Raw genomic sequence first — 14,058 nt, forward strand, 5'->3', positions numbered from 1 at the left:
GCGCACAACCAAGGGAGTTGACCCATCAAACCCAACACCTCCCCTATATAAGCTATTTGTCTGATTCTCATACATGTGTAGCCTGCAACAACGATTAGGACATCCACCCCAACTTCTGAATTCGTCTGCGTTGACCGCACCAAAGGTGCACGCCTTGGTGCTCACCAAAATCCGACTTCCGACTTCTTCTGCTATGCGGGGTCTTTGAGGTTGGCGCAGTGCGCACAACCAGGGGAGTCAACCCACCGAATGCAACACCTCCCCTATATAAGCTATTTGTCTGATTCTCATACATGCGTAGACTGCAGCAATGATTAGGACATCCACCCCAACTTTTGACTTCTTAAACAAGACAGGGTCTTTGAAGTTGGTGCAGTGCACACAACCAGGGGAGTCGACCCATCAAACGCAACACCTCCCCTATATAAAGCTATTTGTCCGATTCTCATACGTGTAGTCTGCAGCAGCGATTAGGACATCGACCCCAACTTCCGAATTCGTTTGCATTGACCGCACCAAAGGTGCACGCCTTGGTGTGCACCCTGGAGTGCACTTTGGTGCTCACCTCGGTGCACACTTTGGTGTGCACCTCGGTGTGCACCAAAGGTGCGCACCTTGGAGCGCACCAAAGGTGTACACTTTGGAGCGCACCACATAGGGTCTTTGAGAGGTTGGCGCAGTGCGCACACCAAGGTGGGTGTTGAGGTGCGTGCCGAGGTGGGTGGGTGCTAGGGTGCGCTCCATGGTGGGTGCCAGGGTGGGTGCGTGCTAGGGTGGATTCCAAAGAGGGTCATAGGGTGGGTGCCAAGGTGGGTTGGTGATATAGTGGGTTCAAAGGTGGGTACTAGGGTGGGTTCCAAGGTGGGTCACAAGTTGGGTGCCAGGATGCGTGGGTGTTAGGTTGGGTGCCAAGGTGGGCTCCTGCGTGGGTGGGTGCTAGGGTGGGTTTCAAGGTGGACGCGAGGGCGGGTGCCAAGGTGGGTAACAAGTTGGGTGTTAGGATGGGTGAGTGCTAGAGTGGGTGCCAAGGTGGGTGGGTGCTAAGGTGGATGCCAAGGTGGTTCACAGGGTGGGTGGGTTCTAGGGTGAGTTCCAAGGTGGGTCACAGGTTCAGTGCTAGGGTGGGTGTCAAGGCGGGTGTCGAGGTGCCTGGGTGCTAGGGTGTGGATGCCAATGTGGGTCATAGGGTGGGTACTAGGGTGGGCTGCAATGTGGGTGCCAAGGTGGGTAACATGCTCGGTGGGTTCTAAATTGGGTGCCAGGGTGGGTGTGCACCCACCTTGCCCGAGGTGGGTGCCAAGGTGCCAGTGTGGGTGGGTGCTAAGGTGGATGCCAAGGTGGGTGAGAAGGTGGGTGATAGGTTGAGTGGTAGGATGGGTGGGTGCCAAGATGGGTCACAGGGTGGGTGCAAGGGTGGGTAGGTGCTAGGGTTGGTGTCAGGGTGGGTGGGTGCTAGGTTGGGTTCCAAGGTGGGTGCGAGGGTGAGTGTCAAGGTGGGTCACAGGTTAGGTGCTAGGATGGGTGAGTGCTAGGGTGCAAAGGTGCCAGGGTGGGTGCTAGGATGGGTCGATGCTAGGGTGAGTGGCAAGGTGGGTCCACAAGTGTCAAGGTGGGTGCCGAGGTGGGTGCCAAGTCGGCGACTGCTATGGTGGATGCCAAGGTGGGTCACGGGGTGGGTGCCAAGTTGCTAGGTTGGGTTCCAAGGTGGGTGCCAACGTGGGTGCTAGGGTGCGTGGGTTAAAGGGTGTGTCACAACGTGGGTGCCAGGATGGGTGCGCACCCACACTGGCCAAGACGGGTGCGGGTGCAAGGTTGGGTTCCAAGCCCGGTCACAGGCTGGGTGCTAGGATGGGTGGGTGCCAAGGTGGGCACCAGGGTGGGTGCACCCACCCTGGCCAAGGTGGGTCACGGGGTGGGTCCTAGGGTGGGTAACGGGGTGGGTACTAAGGTGCGTGCCAAGGTGGGTCATAGGGTGGGTGCCAAGGTGGGCACCAGGGTGGGTGTGCACCAACCCTAGCCAGGGTAGGTCACGGGGTGGTTGTCGGGGTGGGCGTCAAGGAGCCAAGGTGGGTGGCAAGTAGCCAAGTTGCGTGCCAAGGTGGGTGTCGGGGTGGGTGCCAAGGATCCAAGGTGGGTGCCAAGGAACCAAGGTGGGTGTCTGGGTGGGTGCCGAGGTGGGAGCCAGGGTGGGTCCCAAGGTGAGTGCAAAGGTGGGTGCCAGGGTCAAGGTGAGTGCCAATGTGGGTTCCAAGGTGCCAGGGTCAGGGTGAGTGCCAATGTGGGTTCAAAGGTGCTAAGTTGGGTGCGAGGTTGGGTGCGAGGGTGGGTGGGTGCCAAGGTGTGCTAGGTGGAAGCCCGGGTGGGTCGGCATCCCATGGGTGTCGAGTTGGGTGCCTGATGGGTGCTTCTTGTCAAGTTTTAGTCGTCGGGACTCATTTCGAGCCTTAGAGGTCGTTTCTTGTCCGGTTGCCCTGTCTTCGACCTGGGAACCCAATTTTGGTCCTCGGGTCCCATTTTTTTTTGTCTCGCATCCCACTTTTGGCCTGTGGCCTTTTCGGGGTCGATTCTCGTTTTGGGCATCAGAGCATGTTTCTTCTCCTAAAACCCAATATTTGTTTATTAAGTCTCGGAACACATTTTTGTTCTCGTGGACCCATCATGGGTCTTGGAACGCATTTGTGGTCCTTGGGTCCCATTTTGCATCCCGAAACTTGTGTTTTGGTGCTTGATCCCTATTTTGGGTGCCCACCTTGCACCAAGTGCGCACCCGGGGCAAACCGAGCGCCTTGGTGCACCGGGGCAAGATCGAGCGTGCACCCGAGGCGCCCCGAACATGCACCAAGGTGCACTCGGCCCACATGTGAGCGCAGGTCGTTGCGCCCGAGGTGGTGTGTGGGCACCGCGTTGCAGACGGGACACTGCACGCACACGACGCCCCCTCCAGGTGCACGCACGTAGGCCGGGCCGGGTGCACACCCGACGCCCTAGCAAGGTGCGCGCACCCGGGCAGGGCTCACACTTGGCGAACGGGGCGCACTTCGCGAGGGAGGGTGTGCACCTCGACGGGGGTGGGTGGCCGGGGTGGATTCGCACGTGGGTCGCGGTTTGCTAAGTACACACTGCGACAAGCTCATAACGGGTGCGATCATACCAGCATTAGTGCACCGGATCCCATCAGAACTCCGCAGTTAAGCGCGCTTGGGCCGGAGTAGTACTGGGATGGGTGACCTCCCGGGAAGTCCCGGTGTTGCACCCTTTTTTAGTTTTTCGCCGGGCGTCGCAATGCTATTTGAATAAACCTTTTGCCCGTTTGCGTTCTCGTCGGGGCCGGGCCGGGCCGGGGTGCGCTGCCCGCACTACCGCGCGCGCGGGGGCGACACCGAGCGCGCACCCGAGGCGCCCCGAGCACACAGGCCACGGTGCAACCCGGGCGTTGTGCGCGCACCCCGGTGCGCCCGAGGTGCTGCGCGCGCACCCAGGTGAAATCGGTGTGCACCTCGGCCAGTGCGCGCTCGGTCGAGTCGCGCACGTTGGCCAAGGTGCACGGTGATGTTTCTTACTCTAAGGTTCCGCACCAGACGCCCGGGACAGGTGAGCGAAGCTGGGCGGGGCCGGGTGCGCGGCCGGGGCAGGTGCACGCAGCTGGAGAGAGCTTTGGAGCACACTTCGGAGCGCACCAATGATGCGCTCCATTCAAAAGTTTCCTGAAAAGGCAAAAAAAGTTGAGATTATAGAATTTCCCACTTGAGAGATTGTAAAAAAAAAAAATTTAAAATGAAGGAAACGCGGGTGCCAAGGTGTGCGCAGCCCAGCCAAGGTGTGCGCACCAAGGCGCCCACCCTGGCGAAGGTGCACGCAAGGTGCGCACCCGAGGCAAACCGGACAATTAACCCAACTTTCGACTTCGCGCGCACCTTGGAGCGCACTTCGGAGCGCTCCTTGGTGCGCACCAATCTTGGGCACCTCGGAGTGCACCATGGCGCCCACCAAGGTGCGCACCCGGGGCAAACCGAGCTCCGACTTCGTGCGCACCTTGGAGCGCACGAAAGGTGCGCACCATGGCGCCCACCAAGGTGCGCAGCCCAGCCAAGGCGTGCGCATCAAGGTGCGCACCCTGGCGAAGGTGCGCACCCGGGGCAAACCGAGCTCCGACTTCGTGCGCACCTTGGAGCGCACAAAAGGTGCGCAACCCAGCCAAGGTGTGCGCACCCCGGTCAAACCGAGCTCCGAATCGTGCGCACCAGAGGTGCACGCCATCGTGCGCACCTTGGAGCACACTTCGGAGCCCTCCTTGGTGCGCGCCGATGTTGCGCACCTCGGAGCGCACCCGGGGAAAACAATGCAATTAACCCGACTTTCGACTTCGTGGGCACCTCGGAGCGCTCTCGGGTTCGCACCTCGGAGCACACCGAGGTGCGCACCTTTGATGCGCTGCCTTCACCAATTTCCAGAAAAGGCAAGAAAACATTGAGAAGGTGTGCGCACCGAGGTGCCCACCCTGGCGAAGGTGCACGCGAGGTGCGCACCCGGGGCAAACCGGGCTCCGACTTCGTGCACGCCGCACCTTGGAGCACACTTCGGAGCGCTCCTTGGTGCGCACCAGGGCGCGCAACCCAGCCGAGGTGCCCACCCCGGCGAAGGTGCACGCGAGGTGCGCACCCGGGGCAAACCGGGCTCCGACTTCGTGCACGCCATGGTGCCCACCGCGGCGAAGGTGCACGCGAGGTGCGCACCCGGGGCAAACCGGGCTCCGACTTCGTGCACGCCGCACCTTGGAGCACACTTCGGAGCGCTCCTTGGTGCGCACCATGGTGCCCACCAGGGCGCGCAACCCCGCCGAAGGTGCACGCGAGGTGCGCACCCGGGGCAAACCGGGCTCCGACTTCGTGCACGCCGCACCTTGGAGCACACTTCGGAGCGCTCCTTGGTGCGCACCATGGTGCCCACCAGGGCGCGCAACCCCGCCGAAGGTGCACGCGAGGTGCGCACCCGGGGCAAACCGGGCTCCGACTTCGTGCACGCCATGGTGCGCACCGCGGCGAAGGTGCGCACCCGGGGCAAACCGGGCTCCGACTTCGTGCACGCCGCACCTTGGAGCACACTTCGGAGCGCTCCTTGGTGCGCACCAGGGCGCGCAACCCAGCCGAGGTGCCCACCCCGGCGAAGGTGCACGCGAGGTGCGTACCCGGGGCAAACCGGGCTCCGACTTCGTGCACGCCGCACCTTGGAGCACACTTCGGAGCGCTCCTTGGTGCGCACCATGGTGCCCACCAGGCCGCGCAACCCAGCCAAGGTGTGCGCACCAAGGTGCACGCGAGGTGCGCACCCGGGGCAAACCGGGGTCCGACTTCGTGCACGCCGCACCTTGGAGCACACATCGGGGCGCTCCCGGGTTCGCACCGGCGTTGCGCACCGTGGTGGGCACCTCGGAGCACACCAAGGTGGGCAGCGAGGTGCGCACCTTTGATGCGATGCCTTCACTAATTTCCATAAAAGGCAAAAAAAAAACGAGATTTTAAAATTTCCGTTTTGAAAGATAGTGAGAAAAAGGGAATGCTGGTGCCATCTTGAGCCCGCCCTGGTGCGCAGCCCAGCCAAGGTGTGCGCACCAAGGTGCCCACCCTGGCGAAGGTGCGCGCCCGGGCAATTAATCCAACTTCCAACTTCGCGCGCGCCAGGGTGGGAGCGCACCCAACAACCGGGCCTGGGAAGAGCCAATGCGAGAAACCCCACCAAACGCTCTGACAAAAAAAGAGGGGGCGCTCCAGTAACCCCGCTTCGGAGCGCACCCTGGGCAAACCCAGCCAAGGTGCCCACCCCGGCCAAGGTGCAGGCGAGGTGCGCACCCGGGGCAAACCGGGCTCCGACAACGTGCACGCCGCACCTTGGAGCACACTTCGTAGCGCTCCCGGGTGCGCACCTCAGAGCACACCAAGGTGGGCAGCGAGGTGCGCACCTTTGATGCGCTGCCTTCACTAATTTCCAGAAAAGGCAAAAAAAAAAGGAGATTTTAAAATTTCCGTTTTGAAAGATAGTGAAAAAAACGGAACGCGCGTGCCATCTTGAGCCCGCCCTGGTGCGCAGCCCAGGTAAGGTGCCCACCCTGGCAAAGGTGCGCACCCGGGCAATTAACCCTACTTCCGACTTCGTGCGCGCCAGGGTGGCAACCGGGCCTCGGAAGAGCCAATGCGAGAAACCCCACCAAACGCTCCGACAAAAAAAGAGGCGGCGCTCCAATAACCCCGCTTCGGAGCGCAGCCGGGGCAAACCCAGCCAAGGTGCCCACCCCGACGAAGGTGCACGCGAGGTGCGCACCCGGGGCAAACCGGGCTCCGACAACGTGCACGCAGCACCTTGGAGCACACTTCGAAGCACTCCCGGGTGCCCACCGGCGTTGCGCACCGTGGTGGGCAGCGAGGTGCGCACCTTTGATGCGCTGCCTTCACTAATTTCCAGAAAAAGGCAAAAAAAAATGAGATTTTAAAATTTCCGTTTTGAAAGATAGTGAAAAAAAAGGAACGCGGGTGCCATCTTGAGCCCGCCCTGGTGCGCAGCCCAGGCAAGGCATGCGCACCAAGGTGCCCACCCGAGGTGCACACCCGGGGCAAACCGGGCTCCGACTTCGTGCAGGCCGCACCTTGGAGCACACTTCGGAGCGCTCCTTGGTGCGCACCATGGTGCCCACCAGGGCGCGCAACCCAGCCAAGGTCTGCACACCAAGGTGCCCACCCCGGCGAAGGTGCACGCGAGGTGCGCACCCGGGGCAAACCGGGCTCCGACTTCGTGCACGCCATGGTGCCCACCGCGGCGAAGGTGCACGCGAGGTGCGCACCCGGGGCAAACCGGGCTCCGACTTCGTGCACGCCGCACCTTGGAGCACACTTCGGAGCGCTCCTTGGTGCGCACCATGGTGCCCACCAGGGCGCGCAACCCAGCCAAGGTGTGCGCACCAAGGTGCACGCGAGGTGCGCACCCGGGGCAAACCGGGGTCCGACTTCGTGCACGCCGCACCTTGGAGCACACATCGGAGCGCTCCCAGGTTCGCACCAGCGTTGCGCACCTTTGATGCGCTGCCTTCACTAATTTCAAGAAAAGGCAAAAAAAAACGAGATTTTAAAATTTCCGTTCTGAAAGATAGTGAAAAAAACGGAACGCGGGTGCCATCTTGAGCCCTTCCTGGTGCGCAGCCCAGGCAAGTTGTGCGCACCAAGGTGCCCACCCTGGCGGAGGTGCGCGCCCGGGGCAATCCGGGCTCCGACTTCGTGCACTGCATGGTGCCCACCAAGGCGCGCAACCCAGCCAAGGTGCCCACCGCAGCGAAGGTGCACGCGAGGTGCGCACCCGAGGTGCACACCCGGGGCAAACCGGGCTCCGACTTCGTGCACGCCGCACCTTGGAGCACACTTCAGAGCGCTCCTTGGTGCGCACCAGGGCGCGCAACCCAGCCGAGGTGCCCACCCCGGCGAAGGTGCACGCGAGGTGCGCACCCGGGGCAAACCGGGCTCCGACTTCGTGCACGCCATGGTGCCCACCGCGGCGAAGGTGCGCACCCGGGGCAAACCGGGCTCCGACTTCGTGCACGCCGCACCTTGGAGCACACTTCGGAGCGCTCCTTGGTGCGCACCATGGTGCCCACCAGGCCGCGCAACCAAGCCAAGGTGTGCGCACCAAGGTGCACGCGAGGTGCGCACCCGGGGCAAACCGGGGTCTGACTTCGTGCACGCCGCACCTTGGAGCACACATCGGGGCGCTCCCGGGTTCGCACCGGCGTTGCGCACCGTGGTGGGCACCTCGGAGCACACCAAGGTGGGCAGCGAGGTGCGCACCTTTGATGCGATGCCTTCACTAATTTCCATAAAAGGCAAAAAAAAAACGAGATTTTAAAATTTCCGTTTTGAAAGATAGTGAGAAAAAGGGAATGCTGGTGCCATCTTGAGCCCGCCCTGGTGCGCAGCCCAGCCAAGGTTTGCGCACCAAGGTGCCCACCCTGGCGAAGGTGTGCGCCCGGGCAATTAACCCAACTTCCAACTTCGCGCGCGCCAGGGTGGGAGCGCACCCAACAACCGGGCCTGGGAAGAGCCAATGCGAGAAACCCCACCAAACTCTCTGACAAAAAAAGAGGGGGCGCTCCAGTAACCCCGCTTCGGAGCGCACCCTGGGCAAACCCAGCCAAGGTGCCCACCCCGGCCAAGGTGCAGGCGAGGTGCGCACCCGGGGCAAACCGGGCTCCGACAACGTGCACGCCGCACCTTGGAGCACACTTCGTAGCGCTCCCGGGTGCGCACCTCAGAGCACACCAAGGTGGGCAGCGAGGTGCGCACCTTTGATGCGCTGCCTTCACTAATTTCCAGAAAAGGCAAAAAAAAAAGGAGATTTTAAAATTTCCGTTTTGAAAGATAGTGAAAAAAACGGAACGCGCGTGCCATCTTGAGCCCGCCCTGGTGCGCAGCCCAGGTAAGGTGCCACCCTGGCAAAGGTGCGCACCCGGGCAATTAACCCTACTTCCGACTTCGTGCGCGCCAGGGTGGCAACCGGGCCTCGGAAGAGCCAATGCGAGAAACCCCACCAAACGCTCCGACAAAAAAAGAGGCGGCGCTCCAATAACCCCGCTTCGGAGCGCAGCCGGGGCAAACCAAGCCAAGGTGCCCACCCCGACGAAGGTGCACGCGAGGTGCGCACCCGGGGCAAACCGGGCTCCGACAACGTGCACGCAGCACCTTGGAGCACACTTCGAAGCACTCCCGGGTGCCCACCGGCGTTGCGCACCGTGGTGGGCAGCGAGGTGCGCACCTTTGATGCGCTGCCTTCACTAATTTCCAGAAAAAGGCAAAAAAAAATGAGATTTTAAAATTTCCGTTTTGAAAGATAGTGAAAAAAAAGGAACGCGGGTGCCATCTTGAGCCCGCCCTGGTGCGCAGCCCAGGCAAGGCATGCGCACCAAGGTGCCCACCCGAGGTGCACACCCGGGGCAAACCGGGCTCCGACTTCGTGCAGGCCGCACCTTGGAGCACACTTCGGAGCGCTCCTTGGTGCGCACCATGGTGCCCACCAGGGCGCACCCGAGGCAAACCGGGCTCCGACTTCGTGCACGCCGCACCTTGGAGCACACATCGGAGCGCTCCCAGGTTCGCACCAGCGTTGCGCACCTTTGATGCGCTGCCTTCACTAATTTCCAGAAAAGGCAAAAAAAAACGATATTTTAAAATTTCCGTTCTGAAAGATAGTGAAAAAAACGGAACGCGGGTGCCATCTTGAGCCCTTCCTGATGCGCAGCCCAGGCAAGTTGTGCGCACCAAGGTGCCCACCCTGGCGGAGGTGCGCGCCCGGGGCAAACCGGGCTCCGACTTCGTGCACTGCATGGTGCCCACCAAGGCGCGCAACCCAGCCAAGGTGCCCACCGCAGCGAAGGTGCACGCGAGGTGCGCACCCGAGGTGCACACCCGGGGCAAACCGGGCTCCGACTTCGTGCACGCCGCACCTTGGAGCACACTTCAGAGCGCTCCTTGGTACGCACCAGGGCGCGCAACCCAGCCAAGGTGCTCACCCCGGCGAAGGTGCACGCGAGGTGCGCACCCGGGGCAAACCGGGCTCGGACTTCGTGCACGCCGCACCTTGGAGCACACATCGGAGCGCTCCCGGGTTCGCACCAGCATTGCGCACCTTTGATGCGCTGCCTTCACTAATTTCCAGAAAAGGCAAAAAAAAGAAAAAAATGAGATTTTAAAATTTCCGTTTTGAAAGATAGTGAAAAAAACGGAACGCGGGTGCCATCTTGAGCCCGCCCTGGTGTGCAGCCCAGGCAAGTTGTGCGCACCAAGGCACCCACCCTGGCCAAGGTGGGTCACGGGGTGGGTCCTAGGGTGGGTAACGGGGTGGGTACTAAGGTGCGTGCCAAGGTGGGTCATAGGGTGGGTGCCAAGGTGGGCACCAGGGTGGGTGTGCACCAACCCTAGCCAGGGTAGGTCACGGGGTGGTTGTCGGGGTGGGCGTCAAGGAGCCAAGGTGGGTGGCAAGTAGCCAAGTTGCGTGCCAAGGTGGGTGTCGGGGTGGGTGCCAAGGATCCAAGGTGGGTGCCAAGGAACCAAGGTGGGTGTCTGGGTGGGTGCCGAGGTGGGAGCCAGGGTGGGTCCCAAGGTGAGTGCAAAGGTGGGTGCCAGGGTCAAGGTGAGTGCCAATGTGGGTTCCAAGGTGCCAGGGTCAGGGTGAGTGCCAATGTGGGTTCAAAGGTGCTAAGTTGGGTGCGAGGTTGGGTGCGAGGGTGGGTGGGTGCCAAGGTGTGCTAGGTGGAAGCCCGGGTGGGTCGGCATCCCATGGGTGTCGAGTTGGGTGCCTGATGGGTGCTTCTTGTCAAGTTTTAGTCGTCGGGACTCATTTCGAGCCTTAGAGGTCGTTTCTTGTCCGGTTGCCCTGTCTTCGACCTGGGAACCCAATTTTGGTCCTCGGGTCCCATTTTTTTTTGTCTCGCATCCCACTTTTGGCCTGTGGCCTTTTCGGGGTCGATTCTCGTTTTGGGCATCAGAGCATGTTTCTTCTCCTAAAACCCAATATTTGTTTATTAAGTCTCGGAACACATTTTTGTTCTCGTGGACCCATCATGGGTCTTGGAACGCATTTGTGGTCCTTGGGTCCCATTTTGCATCCCGAAACTTGTGTTTTGGTGCTTGATCCCTATTTTGGGTGCCCACCTTGCACCAAGTGCGCACCCGGGGCAAACCGAGCGCCTTGGTGCACCGGGGCAAGATCGAGCGTGCACCCGAGGCGCCCCGAACATGCACCAAGGTGCACTCGGCCCACATGTGAGCGCAGGTCGTTGCGCCCGAGGTGGTGTGTGGGCACCGCGTTGCAGACGGGACACTGCACGCACACGACGCCCCCTACAGGTGCACGCACGTAGGCCGGGCCGGGTGCACACCCGACGCCCTAGCAAGGTGCGCGCACCCGGGCAGGGCTCACACTTGGCGAACGGGGCGCACTTCGCGAGGGAGGGTGTGCACCTCGACGGGGGTGGGTGGCCGGGGTGGATTCGCACGTGGGTCGCGGTTTGCTAAGTAAACACTGCGACAAGCTCATAACGGGTGCGATCATACCAGCGTTAGTGCACCGGATCCCATCAGAACTCCGCAGTTAAGCGCGCTTGGGCCGAAGTAGTACTGGGATGGGTGACCTCCCGGGAAGTCCCGGTGTTGCACCCTTTTTTAGTTTTTCGCCGGGCATCGCAATGCTATTTGAATAAACCTTTTGCCCGTTTGCGTTCTCGTCGGGGCCGGGCCGGGCCGGGGTGCGCTGCCCGCACTACCGCGCGCGCGGGGGCGACACCGAGCGCGCACCCGAGGCGCCCCGAGCACACAGGCCACGGTGCAACCCGGGCGTTGTGCGCGCACCCCGGTGCGCCCGAGGTGCTGCGCGCGCACCCAGGTGAAATCGGTGTGCACCTCGGCCAGTGCGCGCTCGGTCGAGTCGCGCACGTTGGCCAAGGTGCACGGTGATGTTTCTTACTCTAAGGTTCCGCACCAGACGCCCGGGACAGGTGAGCGAAGCTGGGCGGGGCCGGGTGCGCGGCCGGGGCAGGTGCACGCAGCTGGAGAGAGCTTTGGAGCACACTTCGGAGCGCACCAATGATGCGCTCCATTCAAAAGTTTCCTGAAAAGGCAAAAAAAGTTGAGATTATAGAATTTCCCACTTGAGAGATTGTAAAAAAAAAAAATTTAAAATGAAGGAAACGCGGGTGCCAAGGTGTGCGCAGCCCAGCCAAGGTGTGCGCACCAAGGCGCCCACCCTGGCGAAGGTGCACGCAAGGTGCGCACCCGAGGCAAACCGGACAATTAACCCAACTTTCGACTTCGCGCGCACCTTGGAGCGCACTTCGGAGCGCTCCTTGGTGCGCACCAATCTTGGGCACCTCGGAGTGCACCATGGCGCCCACCAAGGTGCGCACCCGGGGCAAACCGAGCTCCGACTTCGTGCGCACCTTGGAGCGCACGAAAGGTGCGCACCATGGCGCCCACCAAGGTGCGCAGCCCAGCCAAGGCGTGCGCATCAAGGTGCGCACCCTGGCGAAGGTGCGCACCCGGGGCAAACCGAGCTCCGACTTCGTGCGCACCTTGGAGCGCACAAAAGGTGCGCAACCCAGCCAAGGTGTGCGCACCCCGGTCAAACCGAGCTCCGAATCGTGCGCACCAGAGGTGCACGCCATCGTGCGCACCTTGGAGCACACTTCGGAGCCCTCCTTGGTGCGCGCCGATGTTGCGCACCTCGGAGCGCACCCGGGGAAAACAATGCAATTAACCCGACTTTCGACTTCGTGGGCACCTCGGAGCGCTCTCGGGTTCGCACCTCGGAGCACACCGAGGTGCGCACCTTTGATGCGCTGCCTTCACCAATTTCCAGAAAAGGCAAGAAAACATTGAGAAGGTGTGCGCACCGAGGTGCCCACCCTGGCGAAGGTGCACGCGAGGTGCGCACCCGGGGCAAATCGGGCTCCGACTTCGTGCACGCCGCACCTTGGAGCACACTTCGGAGCGCTCCTTGGTGCGCACCAGGGCGCGCAACCCAGCCGAGGTGCCCACCCCGGCGAAGGTGCACGCGAGGTGCGCACCCGGGGCAAACCGGGCTCCGACTTCGTGCACGCCATGGTGCCCACCGCGGCGAAGGTGCACGCGAGGTGCGCACCCGGGGCAAACCGGGCTCCGACTTCGTGCACGCCGCACCTTGGAGCACACTTCGGAGCGCTCCTTGGTGCGCACCATGGTGCCCACCAGGGCGCGCAACCCCGCCGAAGGTGCACGCGAGGTGCGCACCCGGGGCAAACCGGGCTCCGACTTCGTGCACGCCGCACCTTGGAGCACACTTCGGAGCGCTCCTTGGTGCGCACCATGGTGCCCACCAGGGCGCGCAACCCCGCCGAAGGTGCACGCGAGGTGCGCACCCGGGGCAAACCGGGCTCCGACTTCGTGCACGCCGCACCTTGGAGCACACTTCGGAGCGCTCCTTGGTGCGCACCAGGGCGCGCAACCCAGCCGAGGTGCCCACCCCGGCGAAGGTGCGTACCCGGGGCAAACCGGGCTCCGACTTCGTGCACGCCGCACCTTGGAGCACACTTCGGAGCGCTCCTTGGTGCGCACCATGGTGCCCACCAGGCCGCGCAACCCAGCCAAGGTGTGCGCACCAAGGTGCACGCGAGGTGCGCACCCGGGGCAAACCGGGGTCCGACTTCGTGCACGCCGCACCTTGGAGCACACATCGGGGCGCTCCCGGGTTCGCACCGGCGTTGCGCACCGTGGTGGGCACCTCGGAGCACACCAAGGTGGGCAGCGAGGTGCGCACCTTTGATGCGATGCCTTCACTAATTTCCATAAAAGGCAAAAAAAAAACGAGATTTTAAAATTTCCGTTTTGAAAGATAGTGAGAAAAAGGGAATGCTGGTGCCATCTTGAGCCCGCCCTGGTGCGCAGCCCAGCCAAGGTGTGCGCACCAAGGTGCCCACCCTGGCGAAGGTGCGCGCCCGGGCAATTAACCCAACTTCCAACTTCGCGCGCGCCAGGGTGGGAGCGCACCCAACAACCGGGCCTGGGAAGAGCCAATGCGAGAAACCCCACCAAACGCTCTGACAAAAAAAGAGGGGGCGCTCCAGTAACCCCGCTTCGGAGCGCACCCTGGGCAAACCCAGCCAAGGTGCCCACCCCGGCCAAGGTGCAGGCGAGGTGCGCACCCGGGGCAAACCGGGCTCCGACAACGTGCACGCCGCACCTTGGAGCACACTTCGTAGCGCTCCCGGGTGCGCACCTCAGAGCACACCAAGGTGGGCAGCGAGGTGCGCACCTTTGATGCGCTGCCTTCACTAATTTCCAGAAAAGGCAAAAAAAAAAGGAGATTTTAAAATTTCCGTTTTGAAAGATAGTGAAAAAAACGGAACGCGCGTGCCATCTTGAGCCCGCCCTGGTGCGCAGCCCAGGTAAGGTGCCCACCCTGGCAAAGGTGCGCACCCGGGCAATTAACCCTACTTCCGACTTCGTGCGCGCCAGGGTGGCAACCGGGCCTCGGAAGAGCCAATGCGAGAAA

General features: G+C 62.2%; 2 non-coding genes across 2 annotated transcripts; both read left to right on the forward strand.

The window, feature by feature from the left end:
• Positions 1 to 3,137: 3,137 nt before the first annotated feature.
• LOC131861139 (5S ribosomal RNA) lies at positions 3,138 to 3,256 on the forward strand. Its single transcript, XR_009360216.1, has one exon. It is a non-coding gene; the product is annotated as a 5S ribosomal RNA (ribosomal RNA).
• Positions 3,257 to 11,073: 7,817 nt separating this feature from the next.
• LOC131861146 (5S ribosomal RNA) lies at positions 11,074 to 11,192 on the forward strand. The gene has a single exon (XR_009360223.1). It is a non-coding gene; the product is annotated as a 5S ribosomal RNA (ribosomal RNA).
• The last annotated feature ends 2,866 nt before the right edge of the window (positions 11,193 to 14,058 follow it).

The sequence above is a fragment of the Cryptomeria japonica genome, unplaced genomic scaffold (genome assembly GCF_030272615.1).
Source record: "Cryptomeria japonica unplaced genomic scaffold, Sugi_1.0 HiC_scaffold_24, whole genome shotgun sequence".
NCBI lineage: Eukaryota > Viridiplantae > Streptophyta > Pinopsida > Cupressales > Cupressaceae > Cryptomeria > Cryptomeria japonica.